Source organism: Phyllostomus hastatus, unplaced genomic scaffold (assembly GCF_019186645.2).
Source record: "Phyllostomus hastatus isolate PE091 unplaced genomic scaffold, TTU_PhHast_1.1 phas_scaffold_1674, whole genome shotgun sequence".
Lineage (NCBI taxonomy): Eukaryota > Metazoa > Chordata > Mammalia > Chiroptera > Phyllostomidae > Phyllostomus > Phyllostomus hastatus.
Genome location: NW_025334011.1, coordinates 16881245 through 16895108, shown reverse-complemented (window position 1 = coordinate 16895108; position 13864 = coordinate 16881245). Strand labels below are relative to the sequence as shown.

General features: G+C 39.0%; 1 protein-coding gene across 2 annotated transcripts in view; it reads right to left on the bottom strand.

Annotated features, from left to right (window-relative positions):
• The window catches only part of PIP4K2A (phosphatidylinositol-5-phosphate 4-kinase type 2 alpha), a 164689-nt gene that overhangs the window by 142913 nt on the left and 7912 nt on the right, over positions 1 to 13864 (bottom strand). The gene's annotated exons all lie outside the window — the stretch shown is intronic.

The window sequence follows — 13864 nt, the reverse complement described above, 5'->3', positions numbered from 1 at the left end:
GCCAGAAGAGGTGGTGTTACCCTCCACACTTTTACAAATAAGGAAAGTGAATAATTGTGGCAAAGTGTGAAGACCACCAGAGGCTCAAGCAACACTGCTGAATCCATGCCAGATGACAGCAACTGTGCAGGCTGGCCACGACACTTTAGCAGCATTCAGGATGGTGGGTGGATACAGCTCAGCCCAGAGCTCTTCCCACCTCCCGCTTTCCCTCCGCCTCCTACATCAGGTTCTGCCCTTGTCATCTTACCTTCTGTGGACTTGCACTGTCTCCCAGGATCTTACAGGTCAAAACTTGAAGTACATTTCCACTACCATCATTTTTTCATTCACATCTGTGTATGATGAAGCTCCAGATTTATTCTCCTCCTCTCTTTCTTTCTCCTCCTCTCAGGATTACTAATTTCCATCCCAGTGTATTTCTTTGTGTACACATCATGATAAAAGAAGTATGTGTTGGGTTTTTTCCCTGCAGAAGTACTTAAAGAACTTTCTGGTTACTGAATTTTAAAAATGTTACTCCTTAATTTCCATCACAAAACGTAAGTCTTTACACCACCATTTGTGCAAAATATACTTTGATATTTGAAACTTCAACAGGATGAGGTGGCCTGTCCATTATTGCTGCATTTGGATGTCATTTCCTAGGTTTCCTAGGTTATCAGCTGCAAGCACCTGATAGAAAGGGAAACCCTACTCTCAGCAAATGCGTGACCCACACGGCTTTGCTAAGTAACTTTCAAGAACTCACTTCAAAGCAGCACAACTCTAACTTCTCAAGAATGAGCTTTCTTAATAACATTCCTAACTCACTGACTAGAAAGAGCTGCTGAAAGATCTTAAAACGAGAGTCAAGACTCTAAATTCCTTGTCATTGCCAGTCTCGACCACACATCACAAACCTGTCAGTGTCTTAGACAACAGAAAATAGTATGAAATCTACAACAGATTATTTGAGGAATAGTATAGGCTAGGGTATGTTTATAAATAAACATTATAGAAGCTGTGTTTAGATTCTTCTATTATAAGGGCAGTCACTCACTATGTACTATCCTAAATATTGATTCCCTGCTCAATATCTCAGAATCTGGGGGCTTCAACTATTATTGTGGAACGCTTCTGAGAAATACCCAGGCCCTGCCTATGACCTTCTAGACAGAGATGGTATAAGTCCACAAGTCAGGTTCTCATGTTACCTGTTAAAAAATGGTCCTCACTCCCTACAGTGTATGAATCTTCTTAGAGTCAGCAATGCAGAAAGCACGTCATGTAAGCACACAGTCATGACCTCAATTTTTCACCAAGCCCAACTGGAGAAACTAATTCTTGAAGCAATCATTTATTCAAGCTCTAGGTGGTATAAAGCCAGATTAGGAGAAGATTGTATACTTGGGCTATATCGTTCAGAGTCCTCACTCCCATGTCACATTTTGCCATCGGGTTCTATAGAACTCAATAATAAACAGTTATGCATATCCAATCATTTTAATCTTCTTTTAATCTACTGGGGTCATTCATTTGGTTGTTTAATCCCCTTCATCACAGCAAATTTCCATCAGAACCAAGGGGTGAAAATAAACTAGTATTTGTCCTCCCAGGAGACAAGGAGAGCAGCTGTTATAGCTTTGTCATGGCTGCTAAGAAATTCAGACCTAAGTCTCAAGTTCAAGTATTATATAGTGTCTTCAACTATAACAGTGCAACGTTTTATGGTAAATATATATTTTCTTCTCCTTTACAACTTGTTATTGATATCATTTTTGCTTTTGTTTAATTTTTACCTATATTTTCTCTGTTAAAAGTCTCCAAGGCTATTGATCAGAAGGTACATTATAAAGATTTCATCTTCATCACTAAAAAGAGTCCAAGAATGATTCCACATCACATCTTGATTCACTTAGAAGGCTATGTCTCAGGAAATGAGACTCTATGAGTATCCTTCACATTTCAATAATATGTAGACAAAGTATGCGTCTATGATTAAAAGGAAGGAAAAGTAAAAATAAAGATGATTCTTCAAGGCCATATGCTTGGAATGCAAAAGAACAGAGCAGAGAGATTTGAAAAGGAAACTGGTCTTTAGGAAGTCAGTCTTTACCAACAGATCTCCCCTAGTTTGCATCTGGGAACTGTGAGTCATCTACATACTTCCAGAAATGAACTACACACAGAAAAGGAACCTGGTGCTAAGAGGAAAACAGAGCTCTAGCCCTGACTCTACCTCTGGGTGCTGTCTTTTTTACTTCTCTGTGTCTGTTTTCTCATCTATAAAATGAAGACATTGGGGGGAAAAATACAAGTACTAACCTGGTTCTAACATTTTATGATTTCTGTGACGGAATCTAAAAAATGAAAGAGGTGTAAATCTGGAGTCACTCTTTCACTCACATAATACTTGTAGAATCTCCTGAGGGGGGTGTGGAAGAGGGAGGAGTAAGAAAGGCCATGTGCAAGAGGAAACTATCAGAACATTCATTCAGTTATTTTTACCTTAGGTAAGAAATGCAGCTCACGTCAATGCCGGCACCCTCATTTGGGCTCACGTCCTAAATAGCCCCTCTGTCATGCACTGTTTATTTATAGTAGAATGCCATCTATGTGGTATAAAAACCAAAACCTTTAATTTAATGAGGTGGGAAGTGACCACAAAAATACTTTGTACCATACACAGGTGTTAGTTATCTCATGCAAAGTACATAGAATAATTGTCTTAAGGATGATTAACACATTTTTGTTTTACATATATACAATTTGTTCTAAATTCCCTGACCTACTCTGTGATCATAAGTGGCTGCCAGTAATGTTACCTGGCACATTTTTTTCTTTAAATAAGTTTACTTAATCACAAGTTTCAAGAAGTGCAAGAAAATAACTTCTTTGGAAAGAAGCTCATTTTATGGAGAAAGCAATTATGCTTTTGTATTTACAGAGAATTTAGCAAAAATCACCTATTTAAAAATTTTCAATGAATATAAAGAGTTTTTTATTTCAACATTCCCCATCTCTATTAACACAAACTGTGTAATACATTTTCTGAGAACTTAATGATATCAGGGAACAGAAACATTTACCAGACAAATATTAATCAAAACTTTTGTGTAATTGGCAGATGTTTTGAAAATGGGAACTGCTAGTGCATACGTTTAGTCAATAATGTACTTTAGCCATTTGATCAATATATCTTTGTGAAGTAACTATTTGTTTTTTTGGCTATTTTAAATTTTTTTCTTTATTTTTATTGTTGACACTATTACAGATATCCTCATTTTCCCCTCTTTTGCCCATCTCCATCCAGCTCCCACACTCCCCTTCCCTTTAGCTATCACCACATTGTCATCTGTGTCAATGGGTTATGCATATACATTCTTTTTTTTTCTTTCTTTCTTTTTTTTTGCGTATATATCCTTTGGCTAATCCCTTCACCTTCTTTCATCCAGCTCCTCCTCTCCTCCTCCCCCTCTGACAGCTGTCAGTCTGTTCCATGTGTCCATGCCTCTGTTTCTATTTTGTTTGTCAGTTTACTTTTTCATTAGATTCCACATATAAGTGAGATCATCTGGTATTTGTCTTTCTCTGACTGGTTTATTTCACTTAGCCAATGCAATAATCTCCAGGTCCATCCATGCTGTCTCAAAAGGTAAGATTTCCTTCTTAAAACCAAATAGCAAAATAAATTGAATGTAGGACCAGACTTCCAAATTGCTTTATCGCATAGTGTTCAGCAAGTTTTTTTAAAATGACAGAAATTCATCCACATGTAGTACACAGATAAAATGTTCAAATAAAAATTCATATATGGAGGGCAAATGCTCAATAAAAGCTTGGATACCTATAAGTAAATCAGCGGTAATCACTCCATTTTATCTTTGTTTTTTTTGTAAGCTCACAAAAACTAACAACTTTTAGAATCACTTATTACTTAATTATTACTCCCAATACAATCAATAAAGTTTTAAAATCAATCAACTGATAATGTTTGGATGGCTACCCCAAGGAAAAATACTCCCTTATATCTAGCAAATATATCTAGTTTACAAACAGAAATTTACAAGTTATTTCTGCCTCATCAAATTCAATATGTAAAAGTTTCTTCCCATCTATCATACCTACGAACATGTCTTGTTTTCCTAATTATAAAAGTATATACTGCATGTTCAATATTTTTAAAAAAACAAATTATAAAAAGATATAAGTACAAAGTGAAAAATCATCTATAATCCTTCCGGTCCTCAGAGAGACATGTACTATTTTTAAAACACATGGCTACACCCTCATGCAGCGCACCAGTCACTTCTCCACTGGAGTGCACTGACTTCATTAACATCTTTCCTAGCTACAAAGTATTTCAATATGCAAATACATCACATTTTATTTAGCCCAAATATCACACTAAAGGATATGTATATTACTTCCAATTTGTTTATCATTATAAAAGATCTGTGTTGGGTTTTTGTTTTTTAAGGAAACACAGGATAGAAGGATCTCTCTTCAGTTTGGGTATCCAACAAGTATAAGCAAATGATCATGGCTTACCTCAGTGTTTAGGACTACTCCACATGCCATCAGAGCAGTCTTTTCTTCTTATAAATAACCAAACTGAAATGAATTCTTAAAGAGTCTCTCATTTTGGAGGTTCAGAAATAGTATTTGGCTACTCTGGTTCTGGTTAAACAAAAAACAACTCTTCCACTTAAAATACTACTCTGTTCTGGGGCTTTCTTGAATGCTTGCATAAATTTTTCACATAAGGAAACAAGGTACTTCCTTAAAAACAGGAAGAGAGCATAAAGATTTATATTCATAATTTTAAAGTTCTAATTTAGAAATTAATGAAAAATTGCATATAGTTTATTACTGCTGAAAAGTTATACTGAGTATGTTTTCACTCATCACACTTCCCCAGGCCTATTTAGTTCAGAATCGTCTGTGACTTATAAAATCTGAATTGAAGAGATTTCATTAACAAGTAGAATTTTTCTGCTTTTTGTGTCAAACACTTAATATTTTAAAATAATAGGGTAGAAATAATTCTCTATTAGGTAATCATCCAAGTTAAATATATATTACCATCTTTTATAAAAGGCCCTAATTTTCTACTTAATTCAAGCTTCAAAAAAAATCAATTAAGGTTCAATTTTCAAAGAAATGTACTATCCATGGGCTAATTCTGAAACTCGCATCCATCTGAAATAGTTAGTAATTCAGGCCTCCTGCACACTGGCAACTGCAGTTACCGCTGTCACAATAAAACACATTCACATGCAGTGGAAACAACCACTTATCTGGGTGTTGGCTTATACACGTGACCTTTCCTTTCTTTCTAGGAGAGCCCTCCCTTTGTTCCTTCAAGTTTCTTCAATGTTCTCGGGAGTTAAATATTAAAATAGGGGATTTTATTATATTATGAAAATACACAATATCCTCATTCACTTCTGCTGAAAGTAAAAATTACATTGCTTTCTCCTTTCTGAATACCAGTTGTCTAAATAGAAAGGAGCCAGGCATTCACGGTTACCTGGTGAAATTTCAACCTCCTTCCTTACCTGGCTACAACCTCCTCTACCTGGCCCTGCCAGGCTGCAGGATGTTGGTAAAGTCAGCACAGGTGACTGACATGTTTGTATCAGATAACTCGGGGCAGAGTGGAGAGCTGGCAGAATCAAGCTCTAAGACCACAACAGAACTACAAAGTGGTGACAATATTCAACCTTTACAAAGCAAACACACACTCTTAAAGCTTTGGACTCCGGTGGATGTCACATTACATTTCCTGAACAGTTTCATCTGAATCATCCATATGTTGAGTCTAATGAGAAGTGGTAACTGGATAACCAAGTGCTCATTCCTGATTAGGAATCAGTGGGGCAACATGTACCAGGAGCCTTAACATATCTGTACCCTTGAATCAAGTAATCCCCCAAAAGAGGAATCTGTTCTAAGGAAATCACCCAAAATAAGAAAAAGTTTTCTATAGGGAGATGTTGCTAGAAGCATTATTTACAGTAGGAAAAACCTGGAACCAATATAGGCATTATTAAAACTGCATTAGACTATTAGGCAGTCATTAAAAATCATCATTATGAAGAATACATAACAATATGAGGAAATATACACACAGTATAATCTCAAAGAGACTTTTAAAAAGATATTGGAAAGATACAGTCCAAAACATTTATACTGCTTGCTCCTAGAATGATTATGGTAATTCTTCACTATATTTGTCACTATTTTTCAAGTTTTTCATACAGGAAATTCACTATACATGCACACATAATATATATACATATATATGTCTCTCCTCTATACTTACTAGAACTTTAATTCCACTGAAACCATGAATGTTTCTAGTTGATCTAAATAAACATAAGAAAGAAGTTCCATATAACAAAGAGTAAAAGTATTCTATGGGCTTTTTACTGGGTGAAATCTTGATTGGCATGTTTTAAGTTTATGAATATCTAGCCCTGGCTGGTATAGCTCAGTGGATTGAGCACAGGCTGCACAAACCAAAGGGTTGCCGGTTCGATTCCCATTCAGGCACATGCCTGGGCTGCAGACCAGGTCCCCAGTGGGGGCCACATGAGAGGCAACCACACACTGATGTTTCTCTCCCTCTCTTTCTCCCTCCCTTCTACTCTCTCTAAAAATAAATAAAATCTAAAAAAATAAAATATTTCTAAAAATTCTTCACCTGAGGATATGTTAGATTTATGAATATTTAATATCAAAACTGAAAGAGAAAAGTAAGACAAAGGGATACACTAGCTTCTCCTAACTTTTTTATTCACCATTAAAATGCTTCTTAACTTTGCTCCTGCCCTCCTATTTTGGCTCAATCTGCAATAACAACAAAAAAAGTGCCTTATGGGCTTATCATAATTGTTTCTGAACAATTCTTTCTATGCCAATGCATTTTAATTTTTCATCTATGTGCAGGCAGAATCTAATTTATGCATGGGCTGTGTTCCGAATATGCAAGTGTAAGCCGGCTGTTTGTTTCTGTGATAAACATATTCTAAGTTGGGTTCTACGTGGGAGAAGTAAGCTGAAAAAAGTTTTTTCCCTCAGGTTTCTGGACACAGGAGAAAGCCCATAGAGCAAATTTTCAAAAAGGTAAAGCTGATTAGAAGCACACTGAGACCCGTAATTTGGGAGCATGGAAACTTAAGAAGTCCGAGCTGACTTGGGAAAGATAGATGAACACACTGAACACCTGGGAGTGTGAGAGAGCGGGAACGCAACACGGTCAGGTAGAAGAGGATTACGAAGGAAATTCAAGAGGACCCATGAGGAAATGAAGTTTCTGCTTGTTTAGATCAGTGTGTCCAAATTTTTTTTAAGACTACAGATGACTCAGTCAGCAAGGCTTCTGTCACATTTACACTTGGTTATCCCTGGGAACGAAACAATGGCAGTGATTGGGTGTTTGGGGGAATGGGGGGATTCCATATAGTTATGCAAAAGAAATTATAAATACAAATGTTTCTATTTATAATATTATATATAAACTAAGTTCTGAATACACACTAAAAACATTTTAAGTAGACCACTCAAAATCTATGGAACACTTAAGAAAATGCTAAAAATATATGTATCAGTCTTCAAAATTATTGAGGTCCTAATAAATCCAGAATGAACTTTATCTTTAAAAATATGGTTGTGAAGACCACTCAATGGAAAGGAATGATTGAGTAATGATTATAAGAAATAACTGAGCTCCCAGGTTATACAGTCTAGGACAAAATACACAAAGACTGGAGAAACCATGAAATTAGTTCTTCAAAGACCAAGCCCCTGGCCACCTGAGCCAAGAGGAAGAACAAAGATGGGTGAGCCCAATGCTCAGTCTTGTGGTCCTACCTGGTCTGCTGCCTTTGGCAATGTTTCATACTTTATATCGAGTTGCTGTTACCTGGATTCATGAAGCAGTGATGTGTTCAAGGAAAATTGTGTCTGGACCAATTTCCACATCACATGGCATCATTCCCTATTTACTAATCTGAGTAAATTAATTTGCATCATACAAACATGCAGGTAGCAGAAAAATGATAGAAATTATGCATCTTCTACAGTAGATTAAAATTTGTAAGGAATTACAAACCCTGCTTTTTTTTCTTTTGTCGAGCCTAAACACTACCTGAAAGCTTCCTCAGGGACACCAATGCGTAGGAATCTGACAGGAGAAATTTTGTATGCATGAGCCAAGAAAAGCAGGGCAGCTGCTAATACACAAGGCACCTCTGTGCACATTCTAAAATGTGAGCTTCCTCTGTGCAGGCGAATGACAAAAAGGGATCCTGTCTCTGGCTGATGCAGCCCTTGCCATTGTGTGTAGGTGGCAATACTGATTCCAGCCCACACCCGCCCCTCCCACCGGGCACCTCTGTACAGGTTATGTGGTATAGCATGCCACAGAGGTCATTCTCTGGCTCATTAATATGGAATACCTTTCTTAAAGTCCAGGGTGAGAGAACAAAAGCAAAGTATGTTTATTACAATTATGACTAACAGTAAGCTCTGAATGTTTGGGTATCACAATTTAAAGATACGATTCTAAGTCTAAAGTAAATAATGCAAACAGAAATGATTTCAATAGTAATATGTGCAAAATAAGGGAAACAAATACAACTGTAAAAACAGAAGATGGAAAGCATAAAAGGGTACCTGAAGAAAGTTCAGCATTTCCCTGAAAATGCCACAGGCCCTTTAACAAGAAACCCTTTCCCCTTAAGGGTAGGATCCACAAAGCTCGCACCTTCAGGGTAAGGGCAAACCAAAAATTAACCATTCTACCCACAGGCAACTGCTGCTCAAATCTGTATCACCAGGAGGTCCAAAAAATTTCAAATGGTGAGGTTAGTTTAAAATGGTCTTGGTCTGTAAGAGCCCTAGCCACCTGGCAACAATGAACTATTCTCTCTAGAGGGACACAGTTTCACCCTAAAATGAAAAGAATCCTCTCCAAATAACTGTCTGAGGGAAATGAGCAGCTCTCAGCCAAAAATAACCAAGTAAGTATGGAAAGAAAGTCCCATGAATAAGAATCAGCAAAAACATAACACAACAGAAAGAGACCCACAAAGATCTGAGACACTGGGATCACCACTGTTCTTACAAAGTACTGAGCAAAAAGGAAAAAGGACTCATGGCCATGGACAACAGTGTGGTGAATCCGGGGCAGGGGATGGTGTATAAAGGGACTAAATGGTAACAAAAAATGTATAATAAAATAATTATTGCCCTGGCTGGTGTGGCTCAGTGGATTGAACACCTGTCTGTGAACCACAGGGTCACTGGTTCAATTTCCGGTTAGGGCACATGCCTGGGTTGCAGGCCAGGTCCCTGGTAAGGGGTGCATGGGAGGCAACCACACATTGATGTTCCTCTCTACCTCTTTCTCCCTCCCTTCCTCTCTGTCTGAAAATAAAATAAATAAAATCTTTAAAAAATTTTTTAAAATAATAATTCTTGGCTCAAAACATATCTGAAATTTAACTTCTGAATACTAGAATTTGTAGAAGCATAACTGAAGCCATTACAAGATCCTAACTGTGGAATAAATCAGCAATAACACTTAAGTGCACTCTTCTATATGTCTCTGACTCTTTAGAAGTGCATTTACAGTCTTCACATGATTCCCTGCGTGACTTTCTATGACAAGTTGCTTCCTCTCTGACCCTTCTCTGCTGTGTTCACAAGGCAAAGGTCTCGGATATTGCTGTAAACATAGCTCTTTCTCTGACGTCGGCTCACGGTTACCCCACGCCTCTTATCGCCAACTTGCAGGAAGGTTGTCCCCCCGCACTCTAATGCATTGCACAACCTACTCAGCAAAATGCTCTTAAGTACTCTGTTCAATCTTAGCAAAAATAAATTTCTCAGTGATTGTGGAAGGGCTCATAGTCCACCACGTGAGCACTAATGATTTATAGGTCACAGAATCCCTGCTCCACTGATTCATTCAACAATATTTATGCACACCTACTACATACAAGCTCTGTTCTAGGTGCAAGGATTAGGCAGTAAATAAGACAGTCTTGCCTGCTGTGGAACTCCACATCCTAGCTGGGGAGATAAGTAATAAATATGTAAACAATTCAGTTCCCTAGTATTAAGTGTCACAGAGAAAATAAAAGAATAATATGAGAGTGAAGGGGCAACTTTACATGAGGGGGTCAGAAAGGCGGTAAAAGGCAACTCTTTTAGCTGAGAGGCTAAAATGACAAGCAGGGGCCACCACTCAAAGACCAGAGGGAAGAGCATTCCAGAGAAGAAAGCGAAGGCAGAAGTTCTACGGCTGCGCTGGCTGTGGCGTGTCTAAGGAACAGAAAAAGAGCAGAGCAGCTGGAAGGAAGAAGTCATGAAGAGAGTGGTGAGGGCTGAGGGCGAAGAGGGAAACGCGCCAGGCCAGTAAGGCCTTGCAAGCCATAGACGAGAGTTTGGGTTTTACTGGCAACAGTATGGGAAGCCTCTTTAGTTTTCACTGAAGGGACATGGTATTTACATTTCAGAACGATCCTTCTGCCAGTGCAGTACAGGACGGGACTGAAACAGGGCCTGGGCGAACACAGGGAGACCTGCCACTGCTGCAGGTTCCACAAGGAGAGAATTTAAATGGGAGGAGAGAAGCATGAAGATTTGGGACTCAAAAATGAAAGTGCTGATGCAAAGGGAGGAATCAAGATTGGCTCTTAGGTTTCTGGCTTGAGCACCTGAGTAGATGGTAGGCTATTCCTGAGCCGAGGAAGAAAATGGTTTCAGATATGACAAGGGGTGGGGTAGAGTAGGAAAAGGAAATCAAGAGCCTGTTTGGGACACACAGCTGAGATGCCTATTCAAGTGAATATATGTGGTAAGAAACTGAATATGAAGCCCAGCAGGGCCGAGTTGAAAAAGACAAAAATGTCTCAATCATCAGCATAAAGCCATGAGACTAAGTAAGATCAGGCAGATAAAATACATGCATTATAGAAGAAGCCCCTGGACAGAATCCTGGGGCTTCAAACTTTCTGAAATTGGATAAAGAGGAGAAACCTGATAAGGTTCCTAAGACAGAGTGGCTGGGGAAGCAGAAGGAAAACAAGAAAAGACAATACAGGGTGAACCCCTGGATTTAAACACATGGAGACGAATGTTGCTGGTGATGCTGACAAGAGCAGTTTCCTAGCAGTGGGGGTGGAGGGTGGGGGGTGGGGATAGGGACAAGAGCCAGATTGGAGTACCACACGGAGAAGAGTGTCAGGTGAAGGGGGCACAGCAACTGTAGACAACAAGAGGCAACAGCTTTAGACAAAATTTCTCAATGTTTACTACAAAAAGGAACACAGAAAACAGAGTGGACAATGATACAGTGAGAGATGTGATGTCAAAGGGAAGTTTTTGTTGCTATGGCTGTTTATTTTGTGTCTAAGATGGGAGATCCCAGATCAGCGAGCGCTGTCCAACACAAAGTGCTACGAAGATGGAAACATCCATTTGTCCAATACAACAGCCATTACCCACATGTGGCTCCTAAGCATTTGACATGAGGCTGAATCTTTTTTTTTACTATTATTATTATTTAACATATTTATTGATGCCAGAGAGAAAGAAAGGGGGAGAGAGAAAATCAATGTGAGAGAAACATCCATTGTTTGCCTCCCGCACATGCCAGGGCCGGGGACTGAAACTGCAACCTAGGCGTGTGCCCTGACGCAGAATGAAGCCCATGACCCTCGGTCTATGGGATGATGCTCCAACCAAATGAGCCACACCAGCCAGGGCTGAGCCTGAATCTTAAGATTTAATTTTAATTAAATGAAATTTAAATAGCCACGTGTGACTAGAAGCCCCAAACCACAGTGCAGCCCTCCAACCAGTGTGTAAGCTGATGGATTCAACCATCCGAAAGTCAGCAGACTAGGTGGTGAGAAGACCAGAAGTGCCTGGCTTCCATGGTCAATGTCTTTAAAGTTCTAAAGATTAGTAGCTGCGAGGAGGATAGAGCAACAAAATGCTAGAGGGCAGTTTAAGGAGAGGGAAAGGTAAGAAACAGGTTCGAAGAGCAGAGAACATGCTGAGTGGGAACAGTAAAAAAACTGGGTTGAGTACCACTTCAGAGTCCGAGTAAATTTTAAAGTGGGCCTTGTCAAAACTGTTGTTAAGTTTTCTCTGGCAATATCAGCTACTGGGCCCTTTCAAATCTGGTCTCAAACTACATTTTCAACCATCTCCTAACATTCCTCAAAATTTACCTCTGTGGTTTTTCAATCTTCTTGATTGCACAACCTTTTTGCCCTTGTGTATAAACAATGTGCATTCAGTGAAAAGAAGAGGAAGAGGCAAGAGAGAGTAGGAGGAGAGGAGGAAGAAGAGGAGGAGGAGGGAATACAGGGGGAGAGGAGAAAGAGGAAGGGGAAGGGGAGAAAGAAGAGGAAGAGGGAGGAGAACAAAAGCTGCTGCGCTGGACTGGATGAAGCTGAGATTGGGGCTCCATTCTTCCACCAGCTCAGCCCCTTCCCCCAGCCTCTGAGGCAGCTCCAGGGAACCTCAGGGTTTGGAACCAAAGATTTACCCTAGCCAGTGCTTCTCAAACTGGAATGTGTTTACAAATCACCTGTCTTGTTAAAATGAACATTTGGCTCCAGAAGATGTGCAGAGAGCCCAAAATTCTGCATTTCTAACAGGCTCCTGATGATGGCTGATGCCACCATTTGGTAGATTATACTGTAAGTGAATGGCCACACCAGACCACTTAACCATTTTTGACTCAGTCTGCTTACTTTTGCCACTGTGAACCCCTTAGCTGTATAGGCCTTCCTTGCCTTCTCCAACTGGAAGATTCTACTCCAATTTCAAGGCTCCTTCTGAGCCCTTCTCCAAGAGTCCTGGTAGAAGTCAACATAATCTAGTCCCTGCACACATCTCTTTCCACTCTCCCCACTTCTCACTCTGCTCCAGCCACACAGACTGCCCTGCAGTTTCCTAAACATACCAAGCCAGCATCAGCCTCAAGATTTTTGCACCAGCTGTTCATTTTGTCTAAAATGCACTTCCCCGAGATAGCCTCATGTCCAAGGCCTTCATATCCAGTATCCCCTTACTCAAGTGCCTTTTCTGAGAGGTTTATACTCTGACCATCCTATTTAATAATAGCCCAACCATTCCTAACACTCTAGTTATTTATACAGGGTGAGGCAAAAGTAAGCTTACAGTTGTAAGTATACAAAACAGTTTATTCCTATATTATTACTTATTAATTATTGTACTATTCTTCACACAAACTGTAAACTTGCTTTTTCTATCTTTTATTTATCTATTTTTAGAGAGGGGAAGAGAGGGAGAGAGGAAGAGAAACATAGATGTGATAGTGGGAATGGAACCCATGACCTTTCACTTTGCTGAAGGACACCTAACCAACAGAGCCACCCAGTAAGGGCTGGAAAGCTACTTTTGCACCACCCTGTACAGATATGTTTCCCCTGCGCTTATAAGCAACTTGAGGGCAGTGTCTAGAATATATTCGTTTTGTATCCCAAGCATCTTGCATGATATCTTTTACATCAAAAAAATAGTAAAATATCAAATCAATAGCAGGCATAATTTGTAACTAATGAATCTGAATTAAATTAACTGAGTCTAAACACTTCAAACAACCTGATACTAGTGGAAGCATTAAAAATACAAGAAAGAACATTTTAACAAAACAGATGTAGAAAGTACAGCAAGAGCATGAAGATAATTATAAAATGATTACTATATAAGTCAAAGATGCACAAGGATGCCAAGTGCGATGGTGACTTTATAACTATGAACCAGAATAATATAACAATTAATTTAACATGTTTTATCACTTAAAATATTTTTAAAAAATAATGACAGCTGA